The 19,377-nt window shown below is 41.5% G+C and overlaps 1 protein-coding gene across 1 annotated transcript in view; it reads right to left on the reverse strand.

Moving 5' to 3' along the window:
• LOC135559461 (leucine-rich repeat and immunoglobulin-like domain-containing nogo receptor-interacting protein 2) overlaps nt 1–19,377 on the reverse strand; it is a 157,171-nt gene that overhangs the window by 3,616 nt on the left and 134,178 nt on the right. The gene's annotated exons all lie outside the window — the stretch shown is intronic.

A 19,377-nucleotide genomic window follows, 5' to 3' on the forward strand; every position in this document is an offset into this window, starting at 1 on the left:
AAACAATGACGCTAAATCTTTTCATGTTCATATTGTAAAGTGAGGAATTGCTAGCAACAATGTTTGTCCACAAGTCCACATGTTATGTTTTTTCCCAATTCAACTTTTTTTAAATCCAAGACGTTCCATCTATTTCCATCTCTGTGTGTTTTCTTCACATTGAAACAGTTATATTGTTTATACAGGACCATATCTTTTGCTTTTCTGACACTTACACTGAAATAATGAGCATGATTTTATTGATTTTCTTAGATAAACTTCCACCCCTCGTAAGTAATAGAAACTGCACACTAGCTGCAAAATGACCATGGAACAAAATAAAAAAAACATGATTGGAAAAACATGATTATTTCCGCCGTCCAAACACATTGAGAGTGAACACAATCAACACGTAGAAATTGTTGGAGGGCAGAACCTAATGGGAAGAAAATTAGGTTTGTAATTATACGGATTATCACAAAGGCCGCAAAAGCTAATAGATGAAGATCCGGGAGGTTAATCCGTTTTTAAAAATCCAATTAGAAAATTAATCCAAAAGGTGTCAAAACAAACACCATCACACTCTGAAAGAGTAGCATCTGTAGTCAAGATGTGTCTGCTTTTCTTTTCAGCAGCAGAGAGTGGGGTTGAGATATTGCCTCTCACCTGTAGTAATAGGATGGGCCAAAGCTTTACACGGAACAAGATTCTCAAATAAATTCATTCAACAGTAATGTAATGCCTCAGTGTTACCCGAACACTTACTCATAAGGGGCACAGGGGAACATGCCCCATCAGATTTGTCCTGTTTAACACACACACATACATACATACATACATACATACATACATACATACATATATATATATATATATATTATTCAAACGTATGTGGACCCTTCAAATTAGTGGATTTGCCTATTTCAGCTACAACTCTTGCTAACAGATGTATACAATCGAGCACACAGCCATGCAATCTCCATAGACGAACATTGGCAGTAGAATGGCCTTACTGAAGTGCTCAATGACTTTCAATGTGGTACCGTCATAGGACACCACCTTTCCAACAAGTCAGTTCATCAAATTTCTGCCATGCTATTGCTGCCCCGGTCAAATGTAAGTGCTGTTATTGTGAAGTGGAAACGTCTAGGAGCAACAACGGCTCAGTGCGAAGTGGTAGGCCACACAAGCTCACATTTCGGATCCGCCGAGTTCTGCATAGAGCATAAAAATCATCTGTCCTCGCTTGCAATACTCACTACCGAGTTCCAAACTGCCTCTGGAAGAAACAGCAGCACAAAAACAGTTTGTTGCGAGCTTCATGAAATTGGTTTCCATGGCCGAGCAGCCGCACACAAGCCTCACCATGGGCAATGCTAAGCGTTGGCTGGAGTGGTGTAAAGCTCGCCGCCATTGGACTCTGGAGCAGTGGAAACACGTTCTCTGGAGTGATTAATCATGCTTCACCATCTGGCAGTCTGACGGATCGAATCTGGGTTTGGCAGAGGCCAGGAAAACGCTACTTGCCCCAATGCATAGTGCCAACTGTAAAGTTTGGTTGAGGATAAATAATGGTCAAGGACTGTTTTACATGGTTAGGGCTAGGCCCCTTAGTTCTAGTGAAGGGAAATATTAGTGCTACAGCATACAATGACATTCTAGACGATTCTGTGCTTTCAACTTTGTGGAAACAGTTTGGGGAAGGCCCTTTGCTGTTTCAGCATGACAATGCCCCCGTGCATAAAGCAAGGTCCATAGGGAAATGGTTTGTCGAGATCAGTGTTGAAGAACTTGACTGGCCTGCACAGAGCCCTGTTCGATGGGTTTGAGGTCAGGGCCTAATCGCCCAACATCAGTGCCCGAACTCACTAATGCTCTTGTGGCTGAATGGAAGCAAGTTGCAACATCTAGTGAAAAGCCTTCCCAGAAGAGTGGAGGCTGTTATTGGGGGTCCAACTCCATATTAATGCCCATGGTTTTGGAATGAGACGTTCGACGAGCAGGTGTTCACATACTTTTGGTCATGTAGTGTATATTATACATATTATTGCACATTTTGTTGTTACAGCCTGAATTAAAAAATCGATTACATTTATTTTTTTCTCACCCATCTACACACAATACCCCATAATGATATAGAGAAACCTTGTATTTAGAAATGTTTCCAAATTTATTGCAAATGAAATAATTCTGAAATATCTAGTTAATTAAGTATTCAAACCCCTGAGTCATTACATGTTACTCTCTTCTCCAGACCATTTCCGGAGACCTTCTCCCTTACCTCTCCTCGCTCATCAACTCATCCCTGACCGCTGGCTACGTCCCTTCTGTCTTCAAGAGAGCGAGAGTTGCACCCCTTCTGAAAAAACCTACACTCGATCCCTCCGATGTCAACAACTACAGACCAGTATCCCTTCTTTCTTTTCTCTCCAAAACTCTTGAACGTGCCGTCCTTGGCCAGCTCTCCCGCTATCTCTCTCAGAATGACCTTCTTGATCCAAATCAGTCAGGTTTCAAGACTAGTCATTCAACTGAGACTGCTCTTCTCTGTATCACGGAGGCCCTCCGCACTGCTAAAGCTAACTCTCTCTCCTCTGCTCTCATCCTTCTAGACCTATCGGCTGCCTTCGATACTGTGAACCATCAGATCCTCCTCTCCACCCTCTCCGAGTTGGGCATCTCCGGCGCGGCCCACGCTTGGATTGCGTCCTACCTGACAGGTCGCTCCTACCAGGTGGCGTGGCGAGAATCTGTCTCCTCACCACGCGCTCTCACCACTGGCGTCCCCAGGGCTCTGTTCTAGGCCCTCTCCTATTCTCGCTATACACCAAGTCACTTGGCTCTGTCATAAACTCACATGGTCTCTCCTATCATTGCTATGCAGATGACACACAATTAATCTTCTCCTTTCCCCTTCTGATGACCAGGTGGCGAATCGCATCTCTGCATGTCTGGCAGACATATCAGTGTGGATGACGGATCACCACCTCAAGCTGAACCTCGGCAAGACGGAGCTGCTCTTCCTCCCGGGGAAGGACTGCCCATTCCATGATCTCGCCATCACGGTTGACAACTCCATTGTGTCCTCCTCCCAGAGCGCTAAGAACCTTGGCGTGATCCTGGACAACACCCTGTCGTTCTCAACTAACATCAAGGCGGTGGCCCGTTCTTGTAGGTTCATGCTCTACAACATCCGCAGAGTACGACCCTGCCTCACACAGGAAGCAGCGCAGGTCCTAATCCAGGCACTTGTCATCTCCCGTCTGGATTACTGCAACTCGCTGTTGGCTGGGCTCCCTGCCTGTGCCATTAAACCCCTACAACTCATCCAGAACGCCGCAGCCCGTCTGGTGTTCAACCTTCCCAAGTTCTCTCTCACCCCGCTCTTCCGTCTCCACTGGCTTCCGCTCGCATCCGCTACAAGACCATGGTGCTTGCCTACGGAGCTGTGAGGGGAACGGCACCTCAGTACCTCCAGGCTCTGATCAGGCCATACACCCAAACAAGGGCACTGCGTTCATCCACCTCTGGCCTGCTCGCCTCCCTACCACTGAGGAAGTACAGTTCCCGCGCAGCCCAGTCAAAACTGTTCGCTGCTCTGGCCCCCCAATGGTGGAACAAACTCCCTCACGACGCCAGGACAGCGGAGTCAATCACCACCTTCCGGAAACACCTGAAACCCCACCTCTTTCAGGAATACCTAGGATAGGATAAAGTAATCCTTCTCACCCCCCCTTAAAAGATTTAGATGCACTATTGTAAAGTGGCTGTTCCACTGGATGTCTTAAGGTGAACGCACCAATTTGTAAGTCACTCTGGATAAGAGCGTCTGCTAAATGACTTAAATGTAAAATGTTAAATGTAATGTTAGAGTCACTTTTGGCAGTGATTACAGCTGTGAGTCTTTCTGAGTAAGAGCTTTGCTCACCTGGATTTTACAATATTTGTCCATTTTCAAGTCTTGCCATAGATTTTCACGAAGATTTCAGTCAAAACCACAACTCGGTCACAAAGGAACATTCACTGTCTTCTTGGTAAAGCAAGTCCAGTGTAGATCTGGCCTTGTGTTTTCGGTTATTATCCTGCTGAAAGGTTCATCTCCCAGTGTCTGGTGGAAAGCAATCTGAACCAGGTTTTCCTTTAGGATTTTGCAAGTGATTAACTGCATTCCATAACATTTTTATCCTGAAAATCTCCCCAGTCCTTAACGATTTCAAACATACCCATAACATGAATGCAGCCACCACTATGCTTAAATATATGGAGAGTGGTACTTAGTAATGTGTTGTATTGCATTTGCTCCAAACATAAAACTTTGTATTCAGGAAAAAAAGTTAATTGCTTTAAACATTTTCTTAACAGTATTACTTTAGTGCCTTGTTGCAAACAGGATGCATGTTTTTGAATATTGGTATTCAAATTGGATGCAGTCTATCACAGTGCCATCGGTTTTGTCACCAAAGCCCCATATACTACCCATCACTGCGACCTGTACGCTCTCGTTGGCTGGCCCTCGCTTCATACTCAACGCCAAACCCACTGGCTCCAGGCCATCTACAAGTCTCTGCTAGTTAAAGACACGCCTTATCTCAGCTCACTGGTCACCATAGCAGCACCCACCCGTAGCACGTGCTCCAGCAGGTATATCTCACTGGTCACCCCCAAAGCCAATTCTTCTTTGGCCGCCTTTCCTTCCAGTTCTCTGCTGCCAATGACTGGAACAAACTGCAAAAATCACTAAAGCTGGATACTCTTACCTCCCTCACTAGCTTTAAGCACCAGCTGTCAGACCAACTCACAGAAGCTAGGGGGAACTATTTTTATTTTTGGAAAAATACGTTCCCAAAATAAACTGCCTATTTCTCAGGACCAGATGCTAGAATATGCATATAATTCACAGCTTAGGATAGAAAACACTCTAAAGTTTCCAAAACTGTAAAAATATTGTTAAAAACGCTTGTATTGTTTTCGCTGTAAAGCATAATTTCAAAATCTGAGAAGAAAGGGTGATTAACAAAAGGCTAAGCTGTGTTTCGTTATATTTCACTTGTGATTTCATGAATACGAATATTTTCTAGTAAGATTATTTGACCGCTGCGCTATGCTATTTAGCGTAGTTGATGACAATTATCCCGGATCCGGGGGGGATAAACTATGTAACTGTTTTAAAGTCAGCATTGGCTGAGAGGTTTCCTTCCTCTCTGGCAACTGATTTATGATGGGCACCTGTATCTTTGTAATGACACACCTCAATTTATTTAGGCTTGCCATAACAAAGGGGTTGAAGACTTAATGACTCAAGTGATTTTTTATTAATTTGTAAAAATGTCAAAAAACAGAAATCCCACTTTCACATGATGGGGTATTGCATGCAGGCCAGTGACAAAGAAATCAATTTAATCCATTTTATATTCAAGCTGTAACACAATAAAATGTGGAAAAGGTGTAAGGCTGTGGAGACTTTCTGAAGGCACTTTATACAAAACATTTAAAACACCTGCACTTTCCATGACATAGACTGACCAGGTCAATCCAGGTGAAAGCTATGATCCCTTATTGATGTCACTTGTTAAATCCACTTCCACCAGTGTAGATGAATTGGAGGAAAAAGGTTAATTAAAGAAGGATTTTTAAGCCTTGAGACAATTGAGACATGGATTATGTATGTGTGGCGTTCAGAGGGTGAATGGGCAAAACAAAAAATGTAAGTGCCTTTGAACGGGTTATGGTACTAGGTGTAACGAGGCTGGGTATTTCACGCTCAACAATTTCCTGTGTGTATCCAGAATGGTCCACCACCCAAAGTACATCCAGCCAACTTGACACAACTGTGGGAAGGATTGGAGTCAACATGGGCCAGCATCCTTGTGTAACGCTTTCAAGACCTTGTAGAGTCCATGCCCCATCACATTGAGGCTGTTGTGCAACTCAATATTAGGAAGGTGATCCTAATGTTTTGTATACTCTTTCTCTCTCTCGCTGTCTCTCTCACTACTACTACTACTACTACTACTACTACTACTACTACTAGCCACCTAGTCATTTTATGAAGTTGGCTTCAGCTAGCCCAGATAGCTAGGTGTAAGGTTGGGAGATTGGGAACCTATGTACCAAAAGCAATTTCAGGGTAACAATCAAGTTTGAGTAGGTAGCTTGTCTAACTATCTTAGCCATATTCTAGCAGAGATGCAGAGAAGCATATTTGGTTTCATAAACAATTAAACACCAGTCAGAGGATACAGACAGCTCAAGAGTTATGCTTAGATCTATAGCTTATAGCTTCAATCTGTGTGTAGTAATGTTATCTCGGAATGCAATTTCACATGGCTAGTTATTGCCTAATGTTAGCTAGCTAACTAGCTAATATTGAACCTATTTGGTTCATTTTAATTAGCTATGACAATTGGTTTGTATTGCTAGTACTCTATGGATTGGGATTATGGTTTATTGTTTAGCTGGCTAGCTAGCTAGCTCCATGTATAAACAAAATACCCCAAATTAAAGCTGGCTGTTAGCTAGCTAGCTGATGTTAGATGGCTGGCTCGCTAGCTAACATTATTTTTATGATTTGTGTGTAGTATGTTAATGTTTTCTCAGAATGGCATTTCGTATTGCTAGTTATAGTCTAAAGTTAGCTAGCTAACTAGCTAAAATTAAACCTATTTGGTTAACTTTAGCTAGCTATGACAATCTGTTTGTATTGCTAGTACTCTATGGATTGGGGTCATGGTTCATTGTTTAGTTAGCTAGCTAGCTAGCTCCATGTATAAACAAATAACCCCAAATTAAATCTGACTGTAAGCTAGCTAGCTGACGTTAGATGGCTGGCTCGTTAGCTAACATTATGTTTATGATTTGTGTGTAGTAATGTTATCTCATTTCACATTGCTAGTTATTGCCTAAGGTTAGCTAGATAATTTGGCTACTTTAGCTAGCTATGACAATCGGTTTATATTGTTAGTACTATATCGATTAGGATTATGTTTCATTGTTTAGCTAACATGTGTAAACAATAGGCTCCACCTGGCCAGATGATTACATGAACAATCAAGTTAGCCAGGTGTGTCTGACGGTGATTATGGCTATCTATTGTATAATAATGCCAAAATATTTGTTTATGGAATTTGTCTTTCAGCATTAGTAGAACACGCCTGATTCTCCTCTACCAGTAATACTAGGAGAATTGTCCAATGCCTGCCATCAAAAGATAGCTGGCCCAAGCAGGCACAGGTCAAATTGTATTTGTCACATACACAGGGTTAGCAGATGTTATTGCGAGTGTAGCAAAATGCTTATGCTTCTAGATCTGACAGTGCAGCAGTATCTAACAGGTAATATCTAACAATTCCACAACTAAACCTAATAGGTAACAAATATCACAACAAAACCTAATACACACAATCGAGTAAAGAAATGGGATGAGAATAGTTAATGGATGGGCAGTGACAAAGCGGCTAAGATTCAATAGATAGTAAAGAATTGATAGTGAAGGATACAGTATACAGTATACACACATGAGATGAGTAATGTGAGATATGTAAACATTCTTGAAGTGGCATTATTAAAGTGACTAGTGTTAGATTTATTAAAGTGGCCAATGACATCAAGTCTTTAGGTAGGGAGCCGCCTCTCTGTGCTAGTGGTGGCTGTTTAACAATCTAATGGCCTTGAGATAGAAGCTGTTTTTCAGTCTTTATGTCCCAGCTTTGATGCACCTGTACTGATCTCGCTTTCTGGATGGAAGCGGGGTGAACAGGTAGTTGCTCGGGTGGTTATTGTCCTTGATGATATTTTTTGCCTTCCAGTGACATCGGGTGTTGTAGGTGTCTGGTAGGGCAGGTAGTTTGCTCCTGGTTATGCGTTGTGCAGACTGCACCACCCTCTGGAGTGCCCTGCAGTTGTGGGCGGTGCAGTTGCCATACCAGGTGGTGATACAGGCGGCAGGATGCTCTCAATTGTACACCTGTTAAAGTTAGTGAGGGATTTCTGTGACAAGCCACATTTTTTCAGCCTCTGAGGTTGAAGAGGCGAGGTTGCGCCTTCTTCACCACACTGTGTGCATGGACCATTTCAGTTTGTCGGTGATATGTACACCGAGGAACTATAAACCTTCCACCTTCTCCACTGCTGTCCTGTCGATGTGGATAGGGGAGTGCTCCCTTTGCTGTTTCCTGATGTCCACGATCATCTCTTTTGTTTTGCTGACATTGAGTGACAGGTTATTTTCCTGACAACACACTCCGAAGGCCCTCTGCTCCTCCCTGTAGGCTGTCTCGTCATTGCTGGTAATCAAGCATACCACTGTAGTGTCATCTGCAAACTTGATGATTGAGTTGGAGGCGTGCATGGCCACGCAGTCATGGGTGAACAGGGAGTACAGGAGAGGGTGTAGGTGAAAATTCATGACTAGGGTTGATTTTCAGTAACCTATATTGTTGTCTTTGAAGTAGAAAGAATAACTGATATAAGTTGAAATATTAGACATGTGTAAACAGAATGAAGGCTGAACCCATGAGAGTGTACAAAACTGGATCGAATTGACCATTGGACATGTAAAAAACAGAACGTAAGCAGAATCTGTGTGGATGAGGCAAGGTAGACTAACAAGACGTGACTGGTCTGGGCCATATCTGATCTTGTGAAGGCTACTGGACACGCACATGGGTAAATCATACATGAACAACATCGGCCTGAACTTGTAAAGACCTCTGGACAGGAAAATTGGCTAAGCAGTGAGGGGCAACAATAGACTCTATGCCCCAATGTCTGAGCCAATAAGAGAATGGAAACTAAGTAAGACAACAAGATTCATAAAGTGGAGTGATGACGTTATGTAAGGAAAAGACTGTATAAAAAAGCCAAGTGCTAAGAATGAAGTGTTAGTTCTTCCATGGAATTGCTCGGCTTTGTTAATCTCCGTAATAAAGTCTATTTGAATTCACAAGCTCCGGTATCTGAGAAGTATTTGATTCAATATTTTCCACAACAAGGGCTGAGAACGCACCCTTGTGTGGCCCCAGTGTTGAGGATCAGCGGAGTGGAGATGTTGTTTCCTACCTTAACCACCTGGGGAGGCCTGTCAAGAAGTCCAGGACACAGTTGCACAGGGCGGGGTCGAGACCCAGGGTCTCAAGCTTAATGGTGAGTTTGGAAGGTACTATGGTGTTGAATGCTGAGCTGTAGTCACCTGAAGCATGAGGATCTGCAGCAGGTGGTGAACTTCATCAACAACTAAGCAGAGGATTATGCAAAAGTATTACCAGGACACCACCCAGGGCACAAACACTTTGGTGGAAAGATGCTGCCATCCCATGTGACAAAAGCAGCAGGGTGGCGTCTCTACAAGGAATCGATTAATATAATTTTGAATATATTAATATAATTTTGAATATAATTTTCATTGCATTGTATGAGGTTATTCTTATCTAAACTTGAGAGGTAAATTTATGTTGTACAAGGTTGTAATGACTTCTACATGTTTTTGGTTATTTCCTGTTTTACAGCTTCAATGCTCTGTCGTCAAGGACGCTGTAACGCTGACATCCTGCCTCCCATAGATGGTCTGTCTGTACAAGCACCACCTGGACTGGACACAGCTAGACAAACTTATATTTTTGAGAAGATCAGGGAGTTTTGTGAGGCTACGGACATCACATTCCCTGCACCAAAGTCAAGGACAGTACAGAAGATTCCCTTGTTCATGTGTGGTTCGGACGGACCAGTTATTAGCACTATCTGCAGTGCCTCTATTCACATGACTCTCTCCTAACACACACGCCATACATTGCTGCTACTATTATTTTTTTTATCCTGCTGCTCAGCCACTTTACCCCTGATTGTATACATACTACTACCTCATCGATCACAGATATTGTTATTGATATATTTCTTGTACATACAGTATATTATTTTATATATATTGACAATATCTTTTCCTGATATTGCTACTGTGCAAGGAACCATTTGGCTGTACCGTTTACACCTTCTGTAAGGACCATCATCTTGGCAAGATGTGGCTGGAGGTTATAGCAATTCTTTCACATGACCTATACATTTAGACAAGTGTGTCTGGGTAAGATTCATGTAATATTTACAAAATATGTTTTTTTTGTTTACCTGTTTTTTCCCTTATTGTAGACTACTACTTTTACCACTTTTAGTCTTAATCTTCACTACACTACCCACTTTTTAGCACATGACCTCACATGTGAATCCTTAAAGAGATGGATGGGGCTGGAGTGAGGGTGTGAACAATGCTGAATGGGTGGAGACAAAAGAGATCTCTCCAGTAGGTACCAAAACATTCATAGGTAATTTTCTCAAAAATTTCAAAGCAGAATTACTTTCCCATTGTTCCTCAAAAATGCAGTGTATGATATACAATTGTGTAGCTCTTAGTCTCTACTTTTATCCACTGTAAAAAAAAACACTATTTCAAATTTTGCTACATAAAAACGATCTGAGCCAGTCAGTCACATATGGGACTAGTTTCAGGAAACTAGGTGTATGTCCCGTGTCACTACTTCACAGGAGAGCCATTTGAATGCACACTTTTTTTGGCTGCTTTTCCTTCACTCTGCGGTCCAACTCACCCCAAACCATCTCAATTGGGTTGAGGTCAGGTGATTGTGGAGGCCAGGTCGTCTGATGCAGCACTCCATCAGTCTCCTTCTTGTACAAATAGCCCTTACACAGCCTGGGGGTGTGTTTTGGGTCATTGTCCTGTTGAAAAACAAATGATAGTCCCACTAAGCGCAAACCAGATGGGATTGCATATTGCTGCAGAATGCTGTGGTAGCCATGCTGGTTAAGTGTACATTGAATTCTAAATAAATAATTGACAGAGTCACCAGCAAGCACCCCCACACCATCACACCTTTTCCATGCTTCACAGTGGGAACCACACATGCGGAGATCATATGTTCACCTACTCTGCGTCTCACAAAGACACGGCGGTTGGAAACAAAGATCTCAAATTTGGACTCATCAGACCAAGGACAGATTTCCACAGGTCTATTGTCTATTGCTCATGTTTTGTGGCACAGGCAAGTGTCTTCTTATTTTTGGTGTCTTTTAGTAGTGGTTTCTTTTCAGCAATTCGACCATGAAGGACTAATTCACGCAATCTCCTCTGAACAATTGATGTTGAGATGGGTCTGTTACTTGAACTCTGTTAAGCATTTATTTGGGCTGCAGTCTGAGGTGCAGTTAACTCTAATGAACCCACCCACAGCAGCAGAAGTAACTCTGGGTCTTCCTTTCCCGTGGCGGTCCTCATGAGAGACAGTTTCATCATAATGCTTGACGGTTTTTGCGACTTCACTTGAAGAGACTTTCTTGAAATTTTCTGGACTTGGTCTTTAAGCAAATAGAGCTATCTTCTGTATACCAACCTTACCTTGTCACAGCACAACTGATTGGCTCAAACGCATTAAGAAGGAATGAAATTCCACAAATGAACTTTTAACAAGGCGCACCTGTTAATTGAAATGCTTTCCAGGTGACTTACTCATGAAGCTGGTAAAGAGAATGGCAGGAGTGTGAAGAGGTTGGCTACTTTGAAGAATCTTGAATATAAATCATATTTAGATTTGTTTAACACTACATGATTCCATATGTACTATTTCTCAGTTTTGATGTCTTCACTATTATTCTACAATGTAGAAAATAGTAATAATAAAGAAAAATCCTTGAATGAGTAGGTGTGTCCAAACTTTTGACTGGCTATATATATATATATATATTCTTGAAGAATATAAAAATATAAGCTTGTTTTTCTCCAATGTTTGTAAACATTGTAATCGTAAACAAACACTATATAGTCAGTTAAAACAATAATTTTGACTTCATGGATGGTCAGTCCTTGCATCCATAACTCTGTCTATTAATCTGAGAGTGGTTACATTTCTCCAGGCCCATCCCTGAGCTTTTTACCAAAAACAGAGCTGCGGCGACCGTTATTTAATTGTTTAATCTGTGGATTTGCCGTTTAAATAGCTGCATATTATCAAGATATCAAAGTGTCACCAACAAAAAGGTAAACAATAGGCCTACAGCAAATGCAGCATATGGCATTCATTTTTCACATGTAACTAGCATTTTCAGTAGTGCTCAAAGCATGCCATTCCGTGAGCACCACATTTTATTTTATCAACTCAAATCAATGTGCCCAATCAGTCCTCCATGACAACAAAATCCTAAACAACAGAGTAGGGCTGGTTAATAAGTCCTTAGTTTTGGGGAAATGCTCATGTAAAACAATTTGGCTAATCTATTCTTCCATATTTCCAAGTCCTATTCTTGAATATCAAGGGTTATAACATTTATTGGAATGACTTGAATTCTGATAGACTTTGGTTTTTAATGTAAAGACATAAGTTAATTGTATTATTATATGTAGTAGAAGCGATGGGTTAGAACAGTGGTTCCCAAATATTTTTTAGTCACGTACCCATTCAAACATTCAACCTCCAGCTGCGTTCCCCCTCTAGCACCAGGGTCAGTGCACTGTCAAATGTTGTTTTTTCCCATCATTGTAAGCCTGCCACACACACACTCTACGATACATTTATTAAACATAAGAATGAGTGTGAGTTTTTGTCACAACCCGGATCATGAGAAGTGACAAAGAGCTCTTATTGGACCAGGGCACAAATAATTATAATAATATAATAATCAATAATTTTGCTCTTTATTTAGCCATCTTACATATAAAACCTTATTTGTTCATCAAAAATGTAGAATAATGCACCACAGGCTAATCAGAAGTGTGTGCTTGAAAGGATGCACATAACTCTGCAATGTTTGGATTCTCAGTCTTAAATAATTTTCCACCCACAGTCTGTGCCTGTATTTAGCTTCATGCTAGTGAGGGCCGAGAATCCGCTCTCACATAGGTACGTGGTTGCAAAGGGCATCAGCGTCTTAACCTCTACTGACTCCACTTAATCATATCCTCAATTCTGTCCCGAGAGTCACTGTAATCCTAGATTCAGATCATTCAGGCGAGAAAAAACATCACGCAGATAAGCCAGTCATGTGAGAAACACATCACGCAAGCGGTCAGACAAGTGAAAACTATGGTCAGTAGAGAAAATGTTAAGCTTGTCTATCAATTTTTTTTTTTAAACATGTCAATACTTTGCCCCTTGATAACCAGCACACTTCCGTATATTGTAAAAGCATTTTATGATCGCTGCCAATATCATTGCATAATGCAGAAAATACCTGATAATTCAGGGGCCTTGCTTTAACAAAGTTAACCATTATCACTGTAGTTTCCAAAACGTCTTTCAAGCTGCCAGGCATTCCCTTGGCAGCAAGAGCCTCTCGGTGGATGCTGCAGTGTTCTTAAGTGGCGTCAGGAGCAACTGCTTGCACTTGCGTTACCACTCCACTATGTCTCCCTGTCATGGCTTTTGTGCCATCAGTACAGATACCAATCAAAATCCATTTGATGTCACAAAGCTGTCCAGTACTTTAAAAATATCCTCTCATGTTGTCATGGTTTCCAATGATTTGCAGAATAGGATGTCTTCCTTAATTGACCCCCCCATAAACGTAACAGACATATACCAGGAGCTGTGCCAGGCCTGCCACTTATGTTGATTCATCCAGCTGTAACGCATATAATTCACTGGCTTGTATGCGAAGCAGTAATTGTTTCAAAACATCTCCTGCCATGTCACTGATGCGCTGTGAAACAGTGTTGTTTGATGAAATGATTGTCTGTACAGTTTATTTTGGCCTTTCCCCCCCAACATTGTCCCAGCCATATCCACTGCAGCAGGAAGAATTAAGTTAAATGTCTGCGCAAGAGTGAATGTTTCCTGTGAGAGAGTAACGGTTAATGTGACTGGTTGTTAATTATTTTACTAGGCTACCTGTATTTGACTTTGTGTTGTTATTTTACTGAACACTAGATGGTTTAATTTTGTTTTTGGCACTGAAACGAGGGTACTCAGGTGAGTGAAAAACGTCACCCAAATGTATAGCCCCTCTGTAATATACAAATGTACTGTTTAAAAAAAATATGAATCACATTTTTATTTGGCGTACCCTTGACGACATACCCCAGTTTGGGAATACCTGGCTTAGAAGAAGCCTACGTAACAAACCCATAAAGTAAAATTTTACATCCATATATGGCCAGATATGTCAACTTTAATGTTGATTTATCCTGCAATAGATGTCGTTCAATGGGTAACATACATTTTTGTCTTCTTCTACTGCCTTTTAAGGGGAAAGTAATATGGTGACACTGAATGTAGGCTGTGTGTAGCGGATAGTGGTTATGATATGAAGGTTTTGCTTGGAAGTGTTTTTTCGCCTGATGTCTGAAGTCCACAAGCAAAGGGAAAAAGTGAGCAGAGGAGAGTGAATAGATGTGAGAAGGAATTATACAACGATCAAAGGGATGAAAGTGAACTGTGTTTGCGTGTGATCAGGAGTGTATTCATTCGGACGATTCTGTTAAAACATTTCTTAAATGGAAGCAAACTGAACGAAACGGGAATAAACATACCTGAATTTGTCCAATAGAACATTTTGTTTGCAACTGTTGGACAAATGATTACACCCTGTAATGTGATATTGAATGTGCCAATGTATGTCACCTTGATTACTCAAATTTCTCTTGACCTGTGCACCTACGTCGTAAACTTTGATTCACAGTCTATTTTGTAGCCACATAGGGAAGATTTTAGCATCATGGAGTAGCCTAAACGTATCAACATTACTGTTCATTGAGCTGGTGAATGGAATGTGAATGACACCCAATATGCTCATTAAAAAATATTGTCCTCCCTCATTAAACAGCACTAACAGCCACTGATGACGTCACATGTTATCACATTAATTGCACATAAAATCACATGATGAGCAACCATGAAGTGCCAGAGTTCATCCTTTTACTTGCGCAGTCACAACCAACACACGTTGCCATCCTTCTCAGCATGTGCAATAGCCTACAGTATGTGGCATGACTTCACAATAGTGTTTTCACATTCTTCCCAAACGCTTTTGGCTCTCGTGTCTTTGGGATGACCTCAGGGTGGTCAGCTGAGCGTTGTCTCTGAGACTGATACTACATCAAAATGTACGCTCATATTGCTATAGCGCCTATCTGATAATGCAGGCAGACCGCCCTATTCACTGTCTGAGCTTGTGAATGCCAAAGGAGCTTTTATCAGATTGAAATCTAGAGGTGAGAGAGCAGCTACAGGAGATTGCGATCACTCCCCAGGCAGTTGACCGGTATATTCCATGGGCCACCACAGATCTCTCCCACTCTCTCTCTTTCTCTCTTTCTCTCACTGTCTCAAGTTCTCCATTCTTGCTCTCTCCTTCCGGCTCTTTCTCCTTTCTGTCTTGAGTGTGCACAGTGCTCCCTCTCACAAAAACAACAGCACAGCTGTTCAATATTCAGTTGCATCCTAAAGAAAAATATAATGTATAATAATGGAGATTCAGTGAGAGATTAAATTAATGAAGAATCTATTCCTGTTTAATCAACCATTCCACTCTTATTCCCCTTTCATAAAGCCTCAGTAAAATACAACGTGGAAAATCAATAGATTAAGAAACATTTATGCACTTTGACATTAAAAGTTGATGCTTTTCAAGACAAAAAGAAGAAGAACATCTTTCATAACACACAGACTTGTTTATGATCTGTGGAATCTGTGAAACTCCTCATGATGCATCTTTCGCAATCATCAAGGCATCTGTTTAAAATGAGATATCCAACTTCAGCAGATTTTGTATGCCAACTCGATTACTGCAAATGACTATTCAAATGAAAGCTGATAGAGACTTGGAGAGCACAGGAGACAGAGTATGAAATGTTTGGCCCATCTAAACCTTTTGATGATAAGTACACCCCAGTGGATTGCAATGGAACCCACTGTCACTGACTATTAAATAATTCATGACCTGGGATACTCTTTGCTTTAGATGAATACCTTTGAGAAATATCTCGAAGGTATTCACCTGAAGCAAAGATCATCAATGGTCACATACACCTTAGCCAAATACATTTAAACTCAGTTTCACAATTCCTGACATTTAATCATAGTAAAAATTCCCTGTCTTATGTGAGTTAGGATCACCATTTTATTAAAAAAATGTGAAAGAGAATAATTTATTTCAGCTTATATTTCTTTCATCACATTTCCAGTGTGTCAGAAGTTTACATACACTCAATTAATATTTGGTAGCATTGCTTTTTAAATTGTTTAACTTGGGTCAAATGTTCCAGGTAGCCTTCCACAAGCTTCCCACAAGAAGTTGGGTGAATTTTGGCCCATTCCTCCTGACAGAGCTGGTGTAACTGAGTCAGGTTTGTAGGCCTTCCTGCTCGCACATGATTTTTCAGTTCTGCCCACAAATGTTCTATAGGATTGAGGTGAGGGCCTTGACTTTGTTGTTCTTAAGCCATTTTGCCACAACTTTGGAAGTATGCTTGGGGTCATTGTCCGTTTGGAAGACCCATTTGCCAACAAGCTTTAACTTCCTGACTTATGTCGAAAGATGTTTCTTCAATATATCCACAAAAGTTTCCCCTCATGATGCCATTTATTTTGTGAAACGCACCAGTCCCTCCTGCAGGAAAGCACCCCCACAACATGATGCTGCCACCCCTGTGCTTCACGTTTGGGATGGTGTTCTTCGGCTTGCAAGCGTTCCCCTTTTTCCTACAAACATAACGTTGGTCATTATGGCCAAACTGTTATATTTTTGTTTCATCAGACCAGAAGACATTTCTCCAAAAAGTATGATCTTTGTCCCCATGTGCAGTTGCAAACCGTAGTTTTGCTTTTTTATGGTGGTTTTGGAGCAGTGGCTTCTTCCTTGCTAAGCGGCCTTTCAGGTTATGTCGATATAGGACTCGTTTAACCTTGTATATAGATGCTTTTGTACCAGTTTCCTCCAGCATCTTTACAAGGTCCTTTGCTTTTGTTCTGAGATTGATTTGCACTTTTCGTCCCAAAGTACATTCATCTGGCTGATTTCTTTTGATTGTCCCATGATGTCAAGCAAAGAGGCACTGTGTTTGAAGGTAGGCCTTGAAATACATCCACAGGTACACCTCTAATTCACTCAAATTATGTCAATTAGCCTATTAGAAGCTTCTAAAGCCATGACATCATTTTCTGTAATTTTGCAAGCTGTTTAAAGGCACAGTCAACTATTTAGTGTATGTAAACTTATTTTTATTCTTTTTATTTTTTGTGTGTGAATTTTACCCCTTTTTCTCCCCAATTTCGTGGTATCCAATTGTTTTGTAGCTACTATCTTGTATCATCGCTACAACTCCCGTACGGGCTCGGGAGAGACAAAGGTTGAAAGTCATGCGTCCTCCGATACACAACCCAACCAAGCCACACTGCTTCTTAACACAGCGCCATCCAACCTGGAAGCCAGCCGCACCAATGTGTCGGAGGAAACACCGTGCACCTGGCAACTTTGGTTAGCGCGCACTGCGCCCGGCCCACCACAGGAGTCACTGGTGCGCGATGAGACAATGATTTCCCTACCGGCCAAACCCTCCCTAACCCGGACGACGCTAGGCCAATTGTGCCTCGCCCCACGGACCTCCCGGTCGCGGACGGTTACGACAGAGCCTGGGCGCGAACCCAGAGTCTCTGGTGGCACAGCTGGCGCTGCAGTACAGCACCCTTAACCACTGCGCCACCCGGGAGGCCGTGTATGTAACTTCTGACCCACTGGAATTGTGATACAGTGAATTATAAGTGAAATAATCTGTCTGTAAACAATTGTTGGAAAAATCACTTGTGTCATGCACAAAATAGATGTCCTAACCAACTTGCCAAAACTATAGTTTGTAAACAAGACATTTGTGGTAGTTGAAAAACGAGTTTTAATGAGTGTATGTAAACTTCTGACTTCAACTGTAACTAAAGCAGAGCTAAATGCAGTAAGCGTGTCCCTAGCAGACACAGCTGTATCAGTGGAGGCTTGTACTACATCCCCAAAACCTCAAAAAGCAGGCACGTCCTATTTGCTGGTGTTTGCCCAAGTAGTTGAGGATTAGATAACAAACTTGGCCCCTGTGCAATTAACAAGTAAAAGCCATTTGAGAAATTGGCCTGGTCCATATCTCCACTGGAAGGTTTTAAGAGTGTTTTTGATGTGGCCCTTGGGCTACGATCATTCCATCTAATGCAATGGCTTTTCACACCCAAAGGTGTCTCTGTGCTCCAGCCGTATGTTCCAAGATGTCCGCTTTGTTTAGCCAACAATTGTCAACGCTCTTAAAGACCATAGTCAACGTGTTAGTTATAAGAGGGTACAGGAATAAAGAGACTGTACCTAATGTAACTATCCACAAAGAAAGGGTGTTCTATCTTGGGAGCTGGTTTTTCATTTTGGTTGTCTTGTACATGTATCTGTGTTGGTTGCCCTCAAGCCTGCAGCTCCGAATAATGCTGATAGTGATGAGAGAGAGAGAGAGAGAGAGAGAGAGAGAGAGAGAGTCTGAAGACTATATAGTCTGGTTTAGGAAGGGAATGTCTATGGAATGATTTATCGAAACAAAGTGTTCCTCAAGTACTACAAGCAGTAGTGGCAGAGGTCGTTTAACATAAGCCCTTGTAGGTGTCTGTGGCGATGCCTGCTTACTTGACCTTCAGCACAGGCACCTTGACTCCAAACCAGCCGTCTGACACTGACATACAAACTGTGCCAAAGTGTGCACTGGCTGATTAGGTTACCTAGACCTTTTCATTCCAAATGATTGACTGCAATTAATTTATCAACATAATGATGATGTTCCAGGTGCACTATTTGTTCTATTGTCAAATTGCAGTTGTTTTCTCTGTGTCTGTGTAAGGGAAGCTCCCCCTTCTAGTCCCAAATTCATATGAATAAGTACAAGGTTGATGTAGTTTAACATTTCATTCATCCTCCCTAGGGTCTCTAGTTGGAAAAAATCTTTGAATGTTATGGTTGGAAAACTGTTACATACATCTAAATGTCCTTTCTCTATTTACAGGAGTTCAGCTATCCAGAATCAGAACCAGAATCATGCTACTATAGGGCTGAACAATAATTGTTCAACTCCACCAGGGTGCCGAGGGATGAAAGACACCTCCACTAGACTTCAGTGAGTCTACACCTTCACATTTCAAAATGTCATTCCATGTTTGCTTCATGCATTATATCATCCTGTAAAATAAAGTACATGTTTTCTTTATCTTTACAGTAGTAAATGTTGCATTAGATAGATATTTTAGATTTAATTGATGAAAGATGATTCATATCTCTTTTGGTGTTGTTGGTTATATTTGCTGTAGTCTGGTCTTTTTGGGCCAGACTGTGTTCTATTAATTTTTATACAACGGGTGGGTCTAATCCTGAATGCTGATTGGTTAAAAG

Source organism: Oncorhynchus nerka, linkage group LG5, assembly GCF_034236695.1.
Source record: "Oncorhynchus nerka isolate Pitt River linkage group LG5, Oner_Uvic_2.0, whole genome shotgun sequence".
Taxonomy (NCBI): Eukaryota; Metazoa; Chordata; class Actinopteri; order Salmoniformes; family Salmonidae; genus Oncorhynchus; species Oncorhynchus nerka.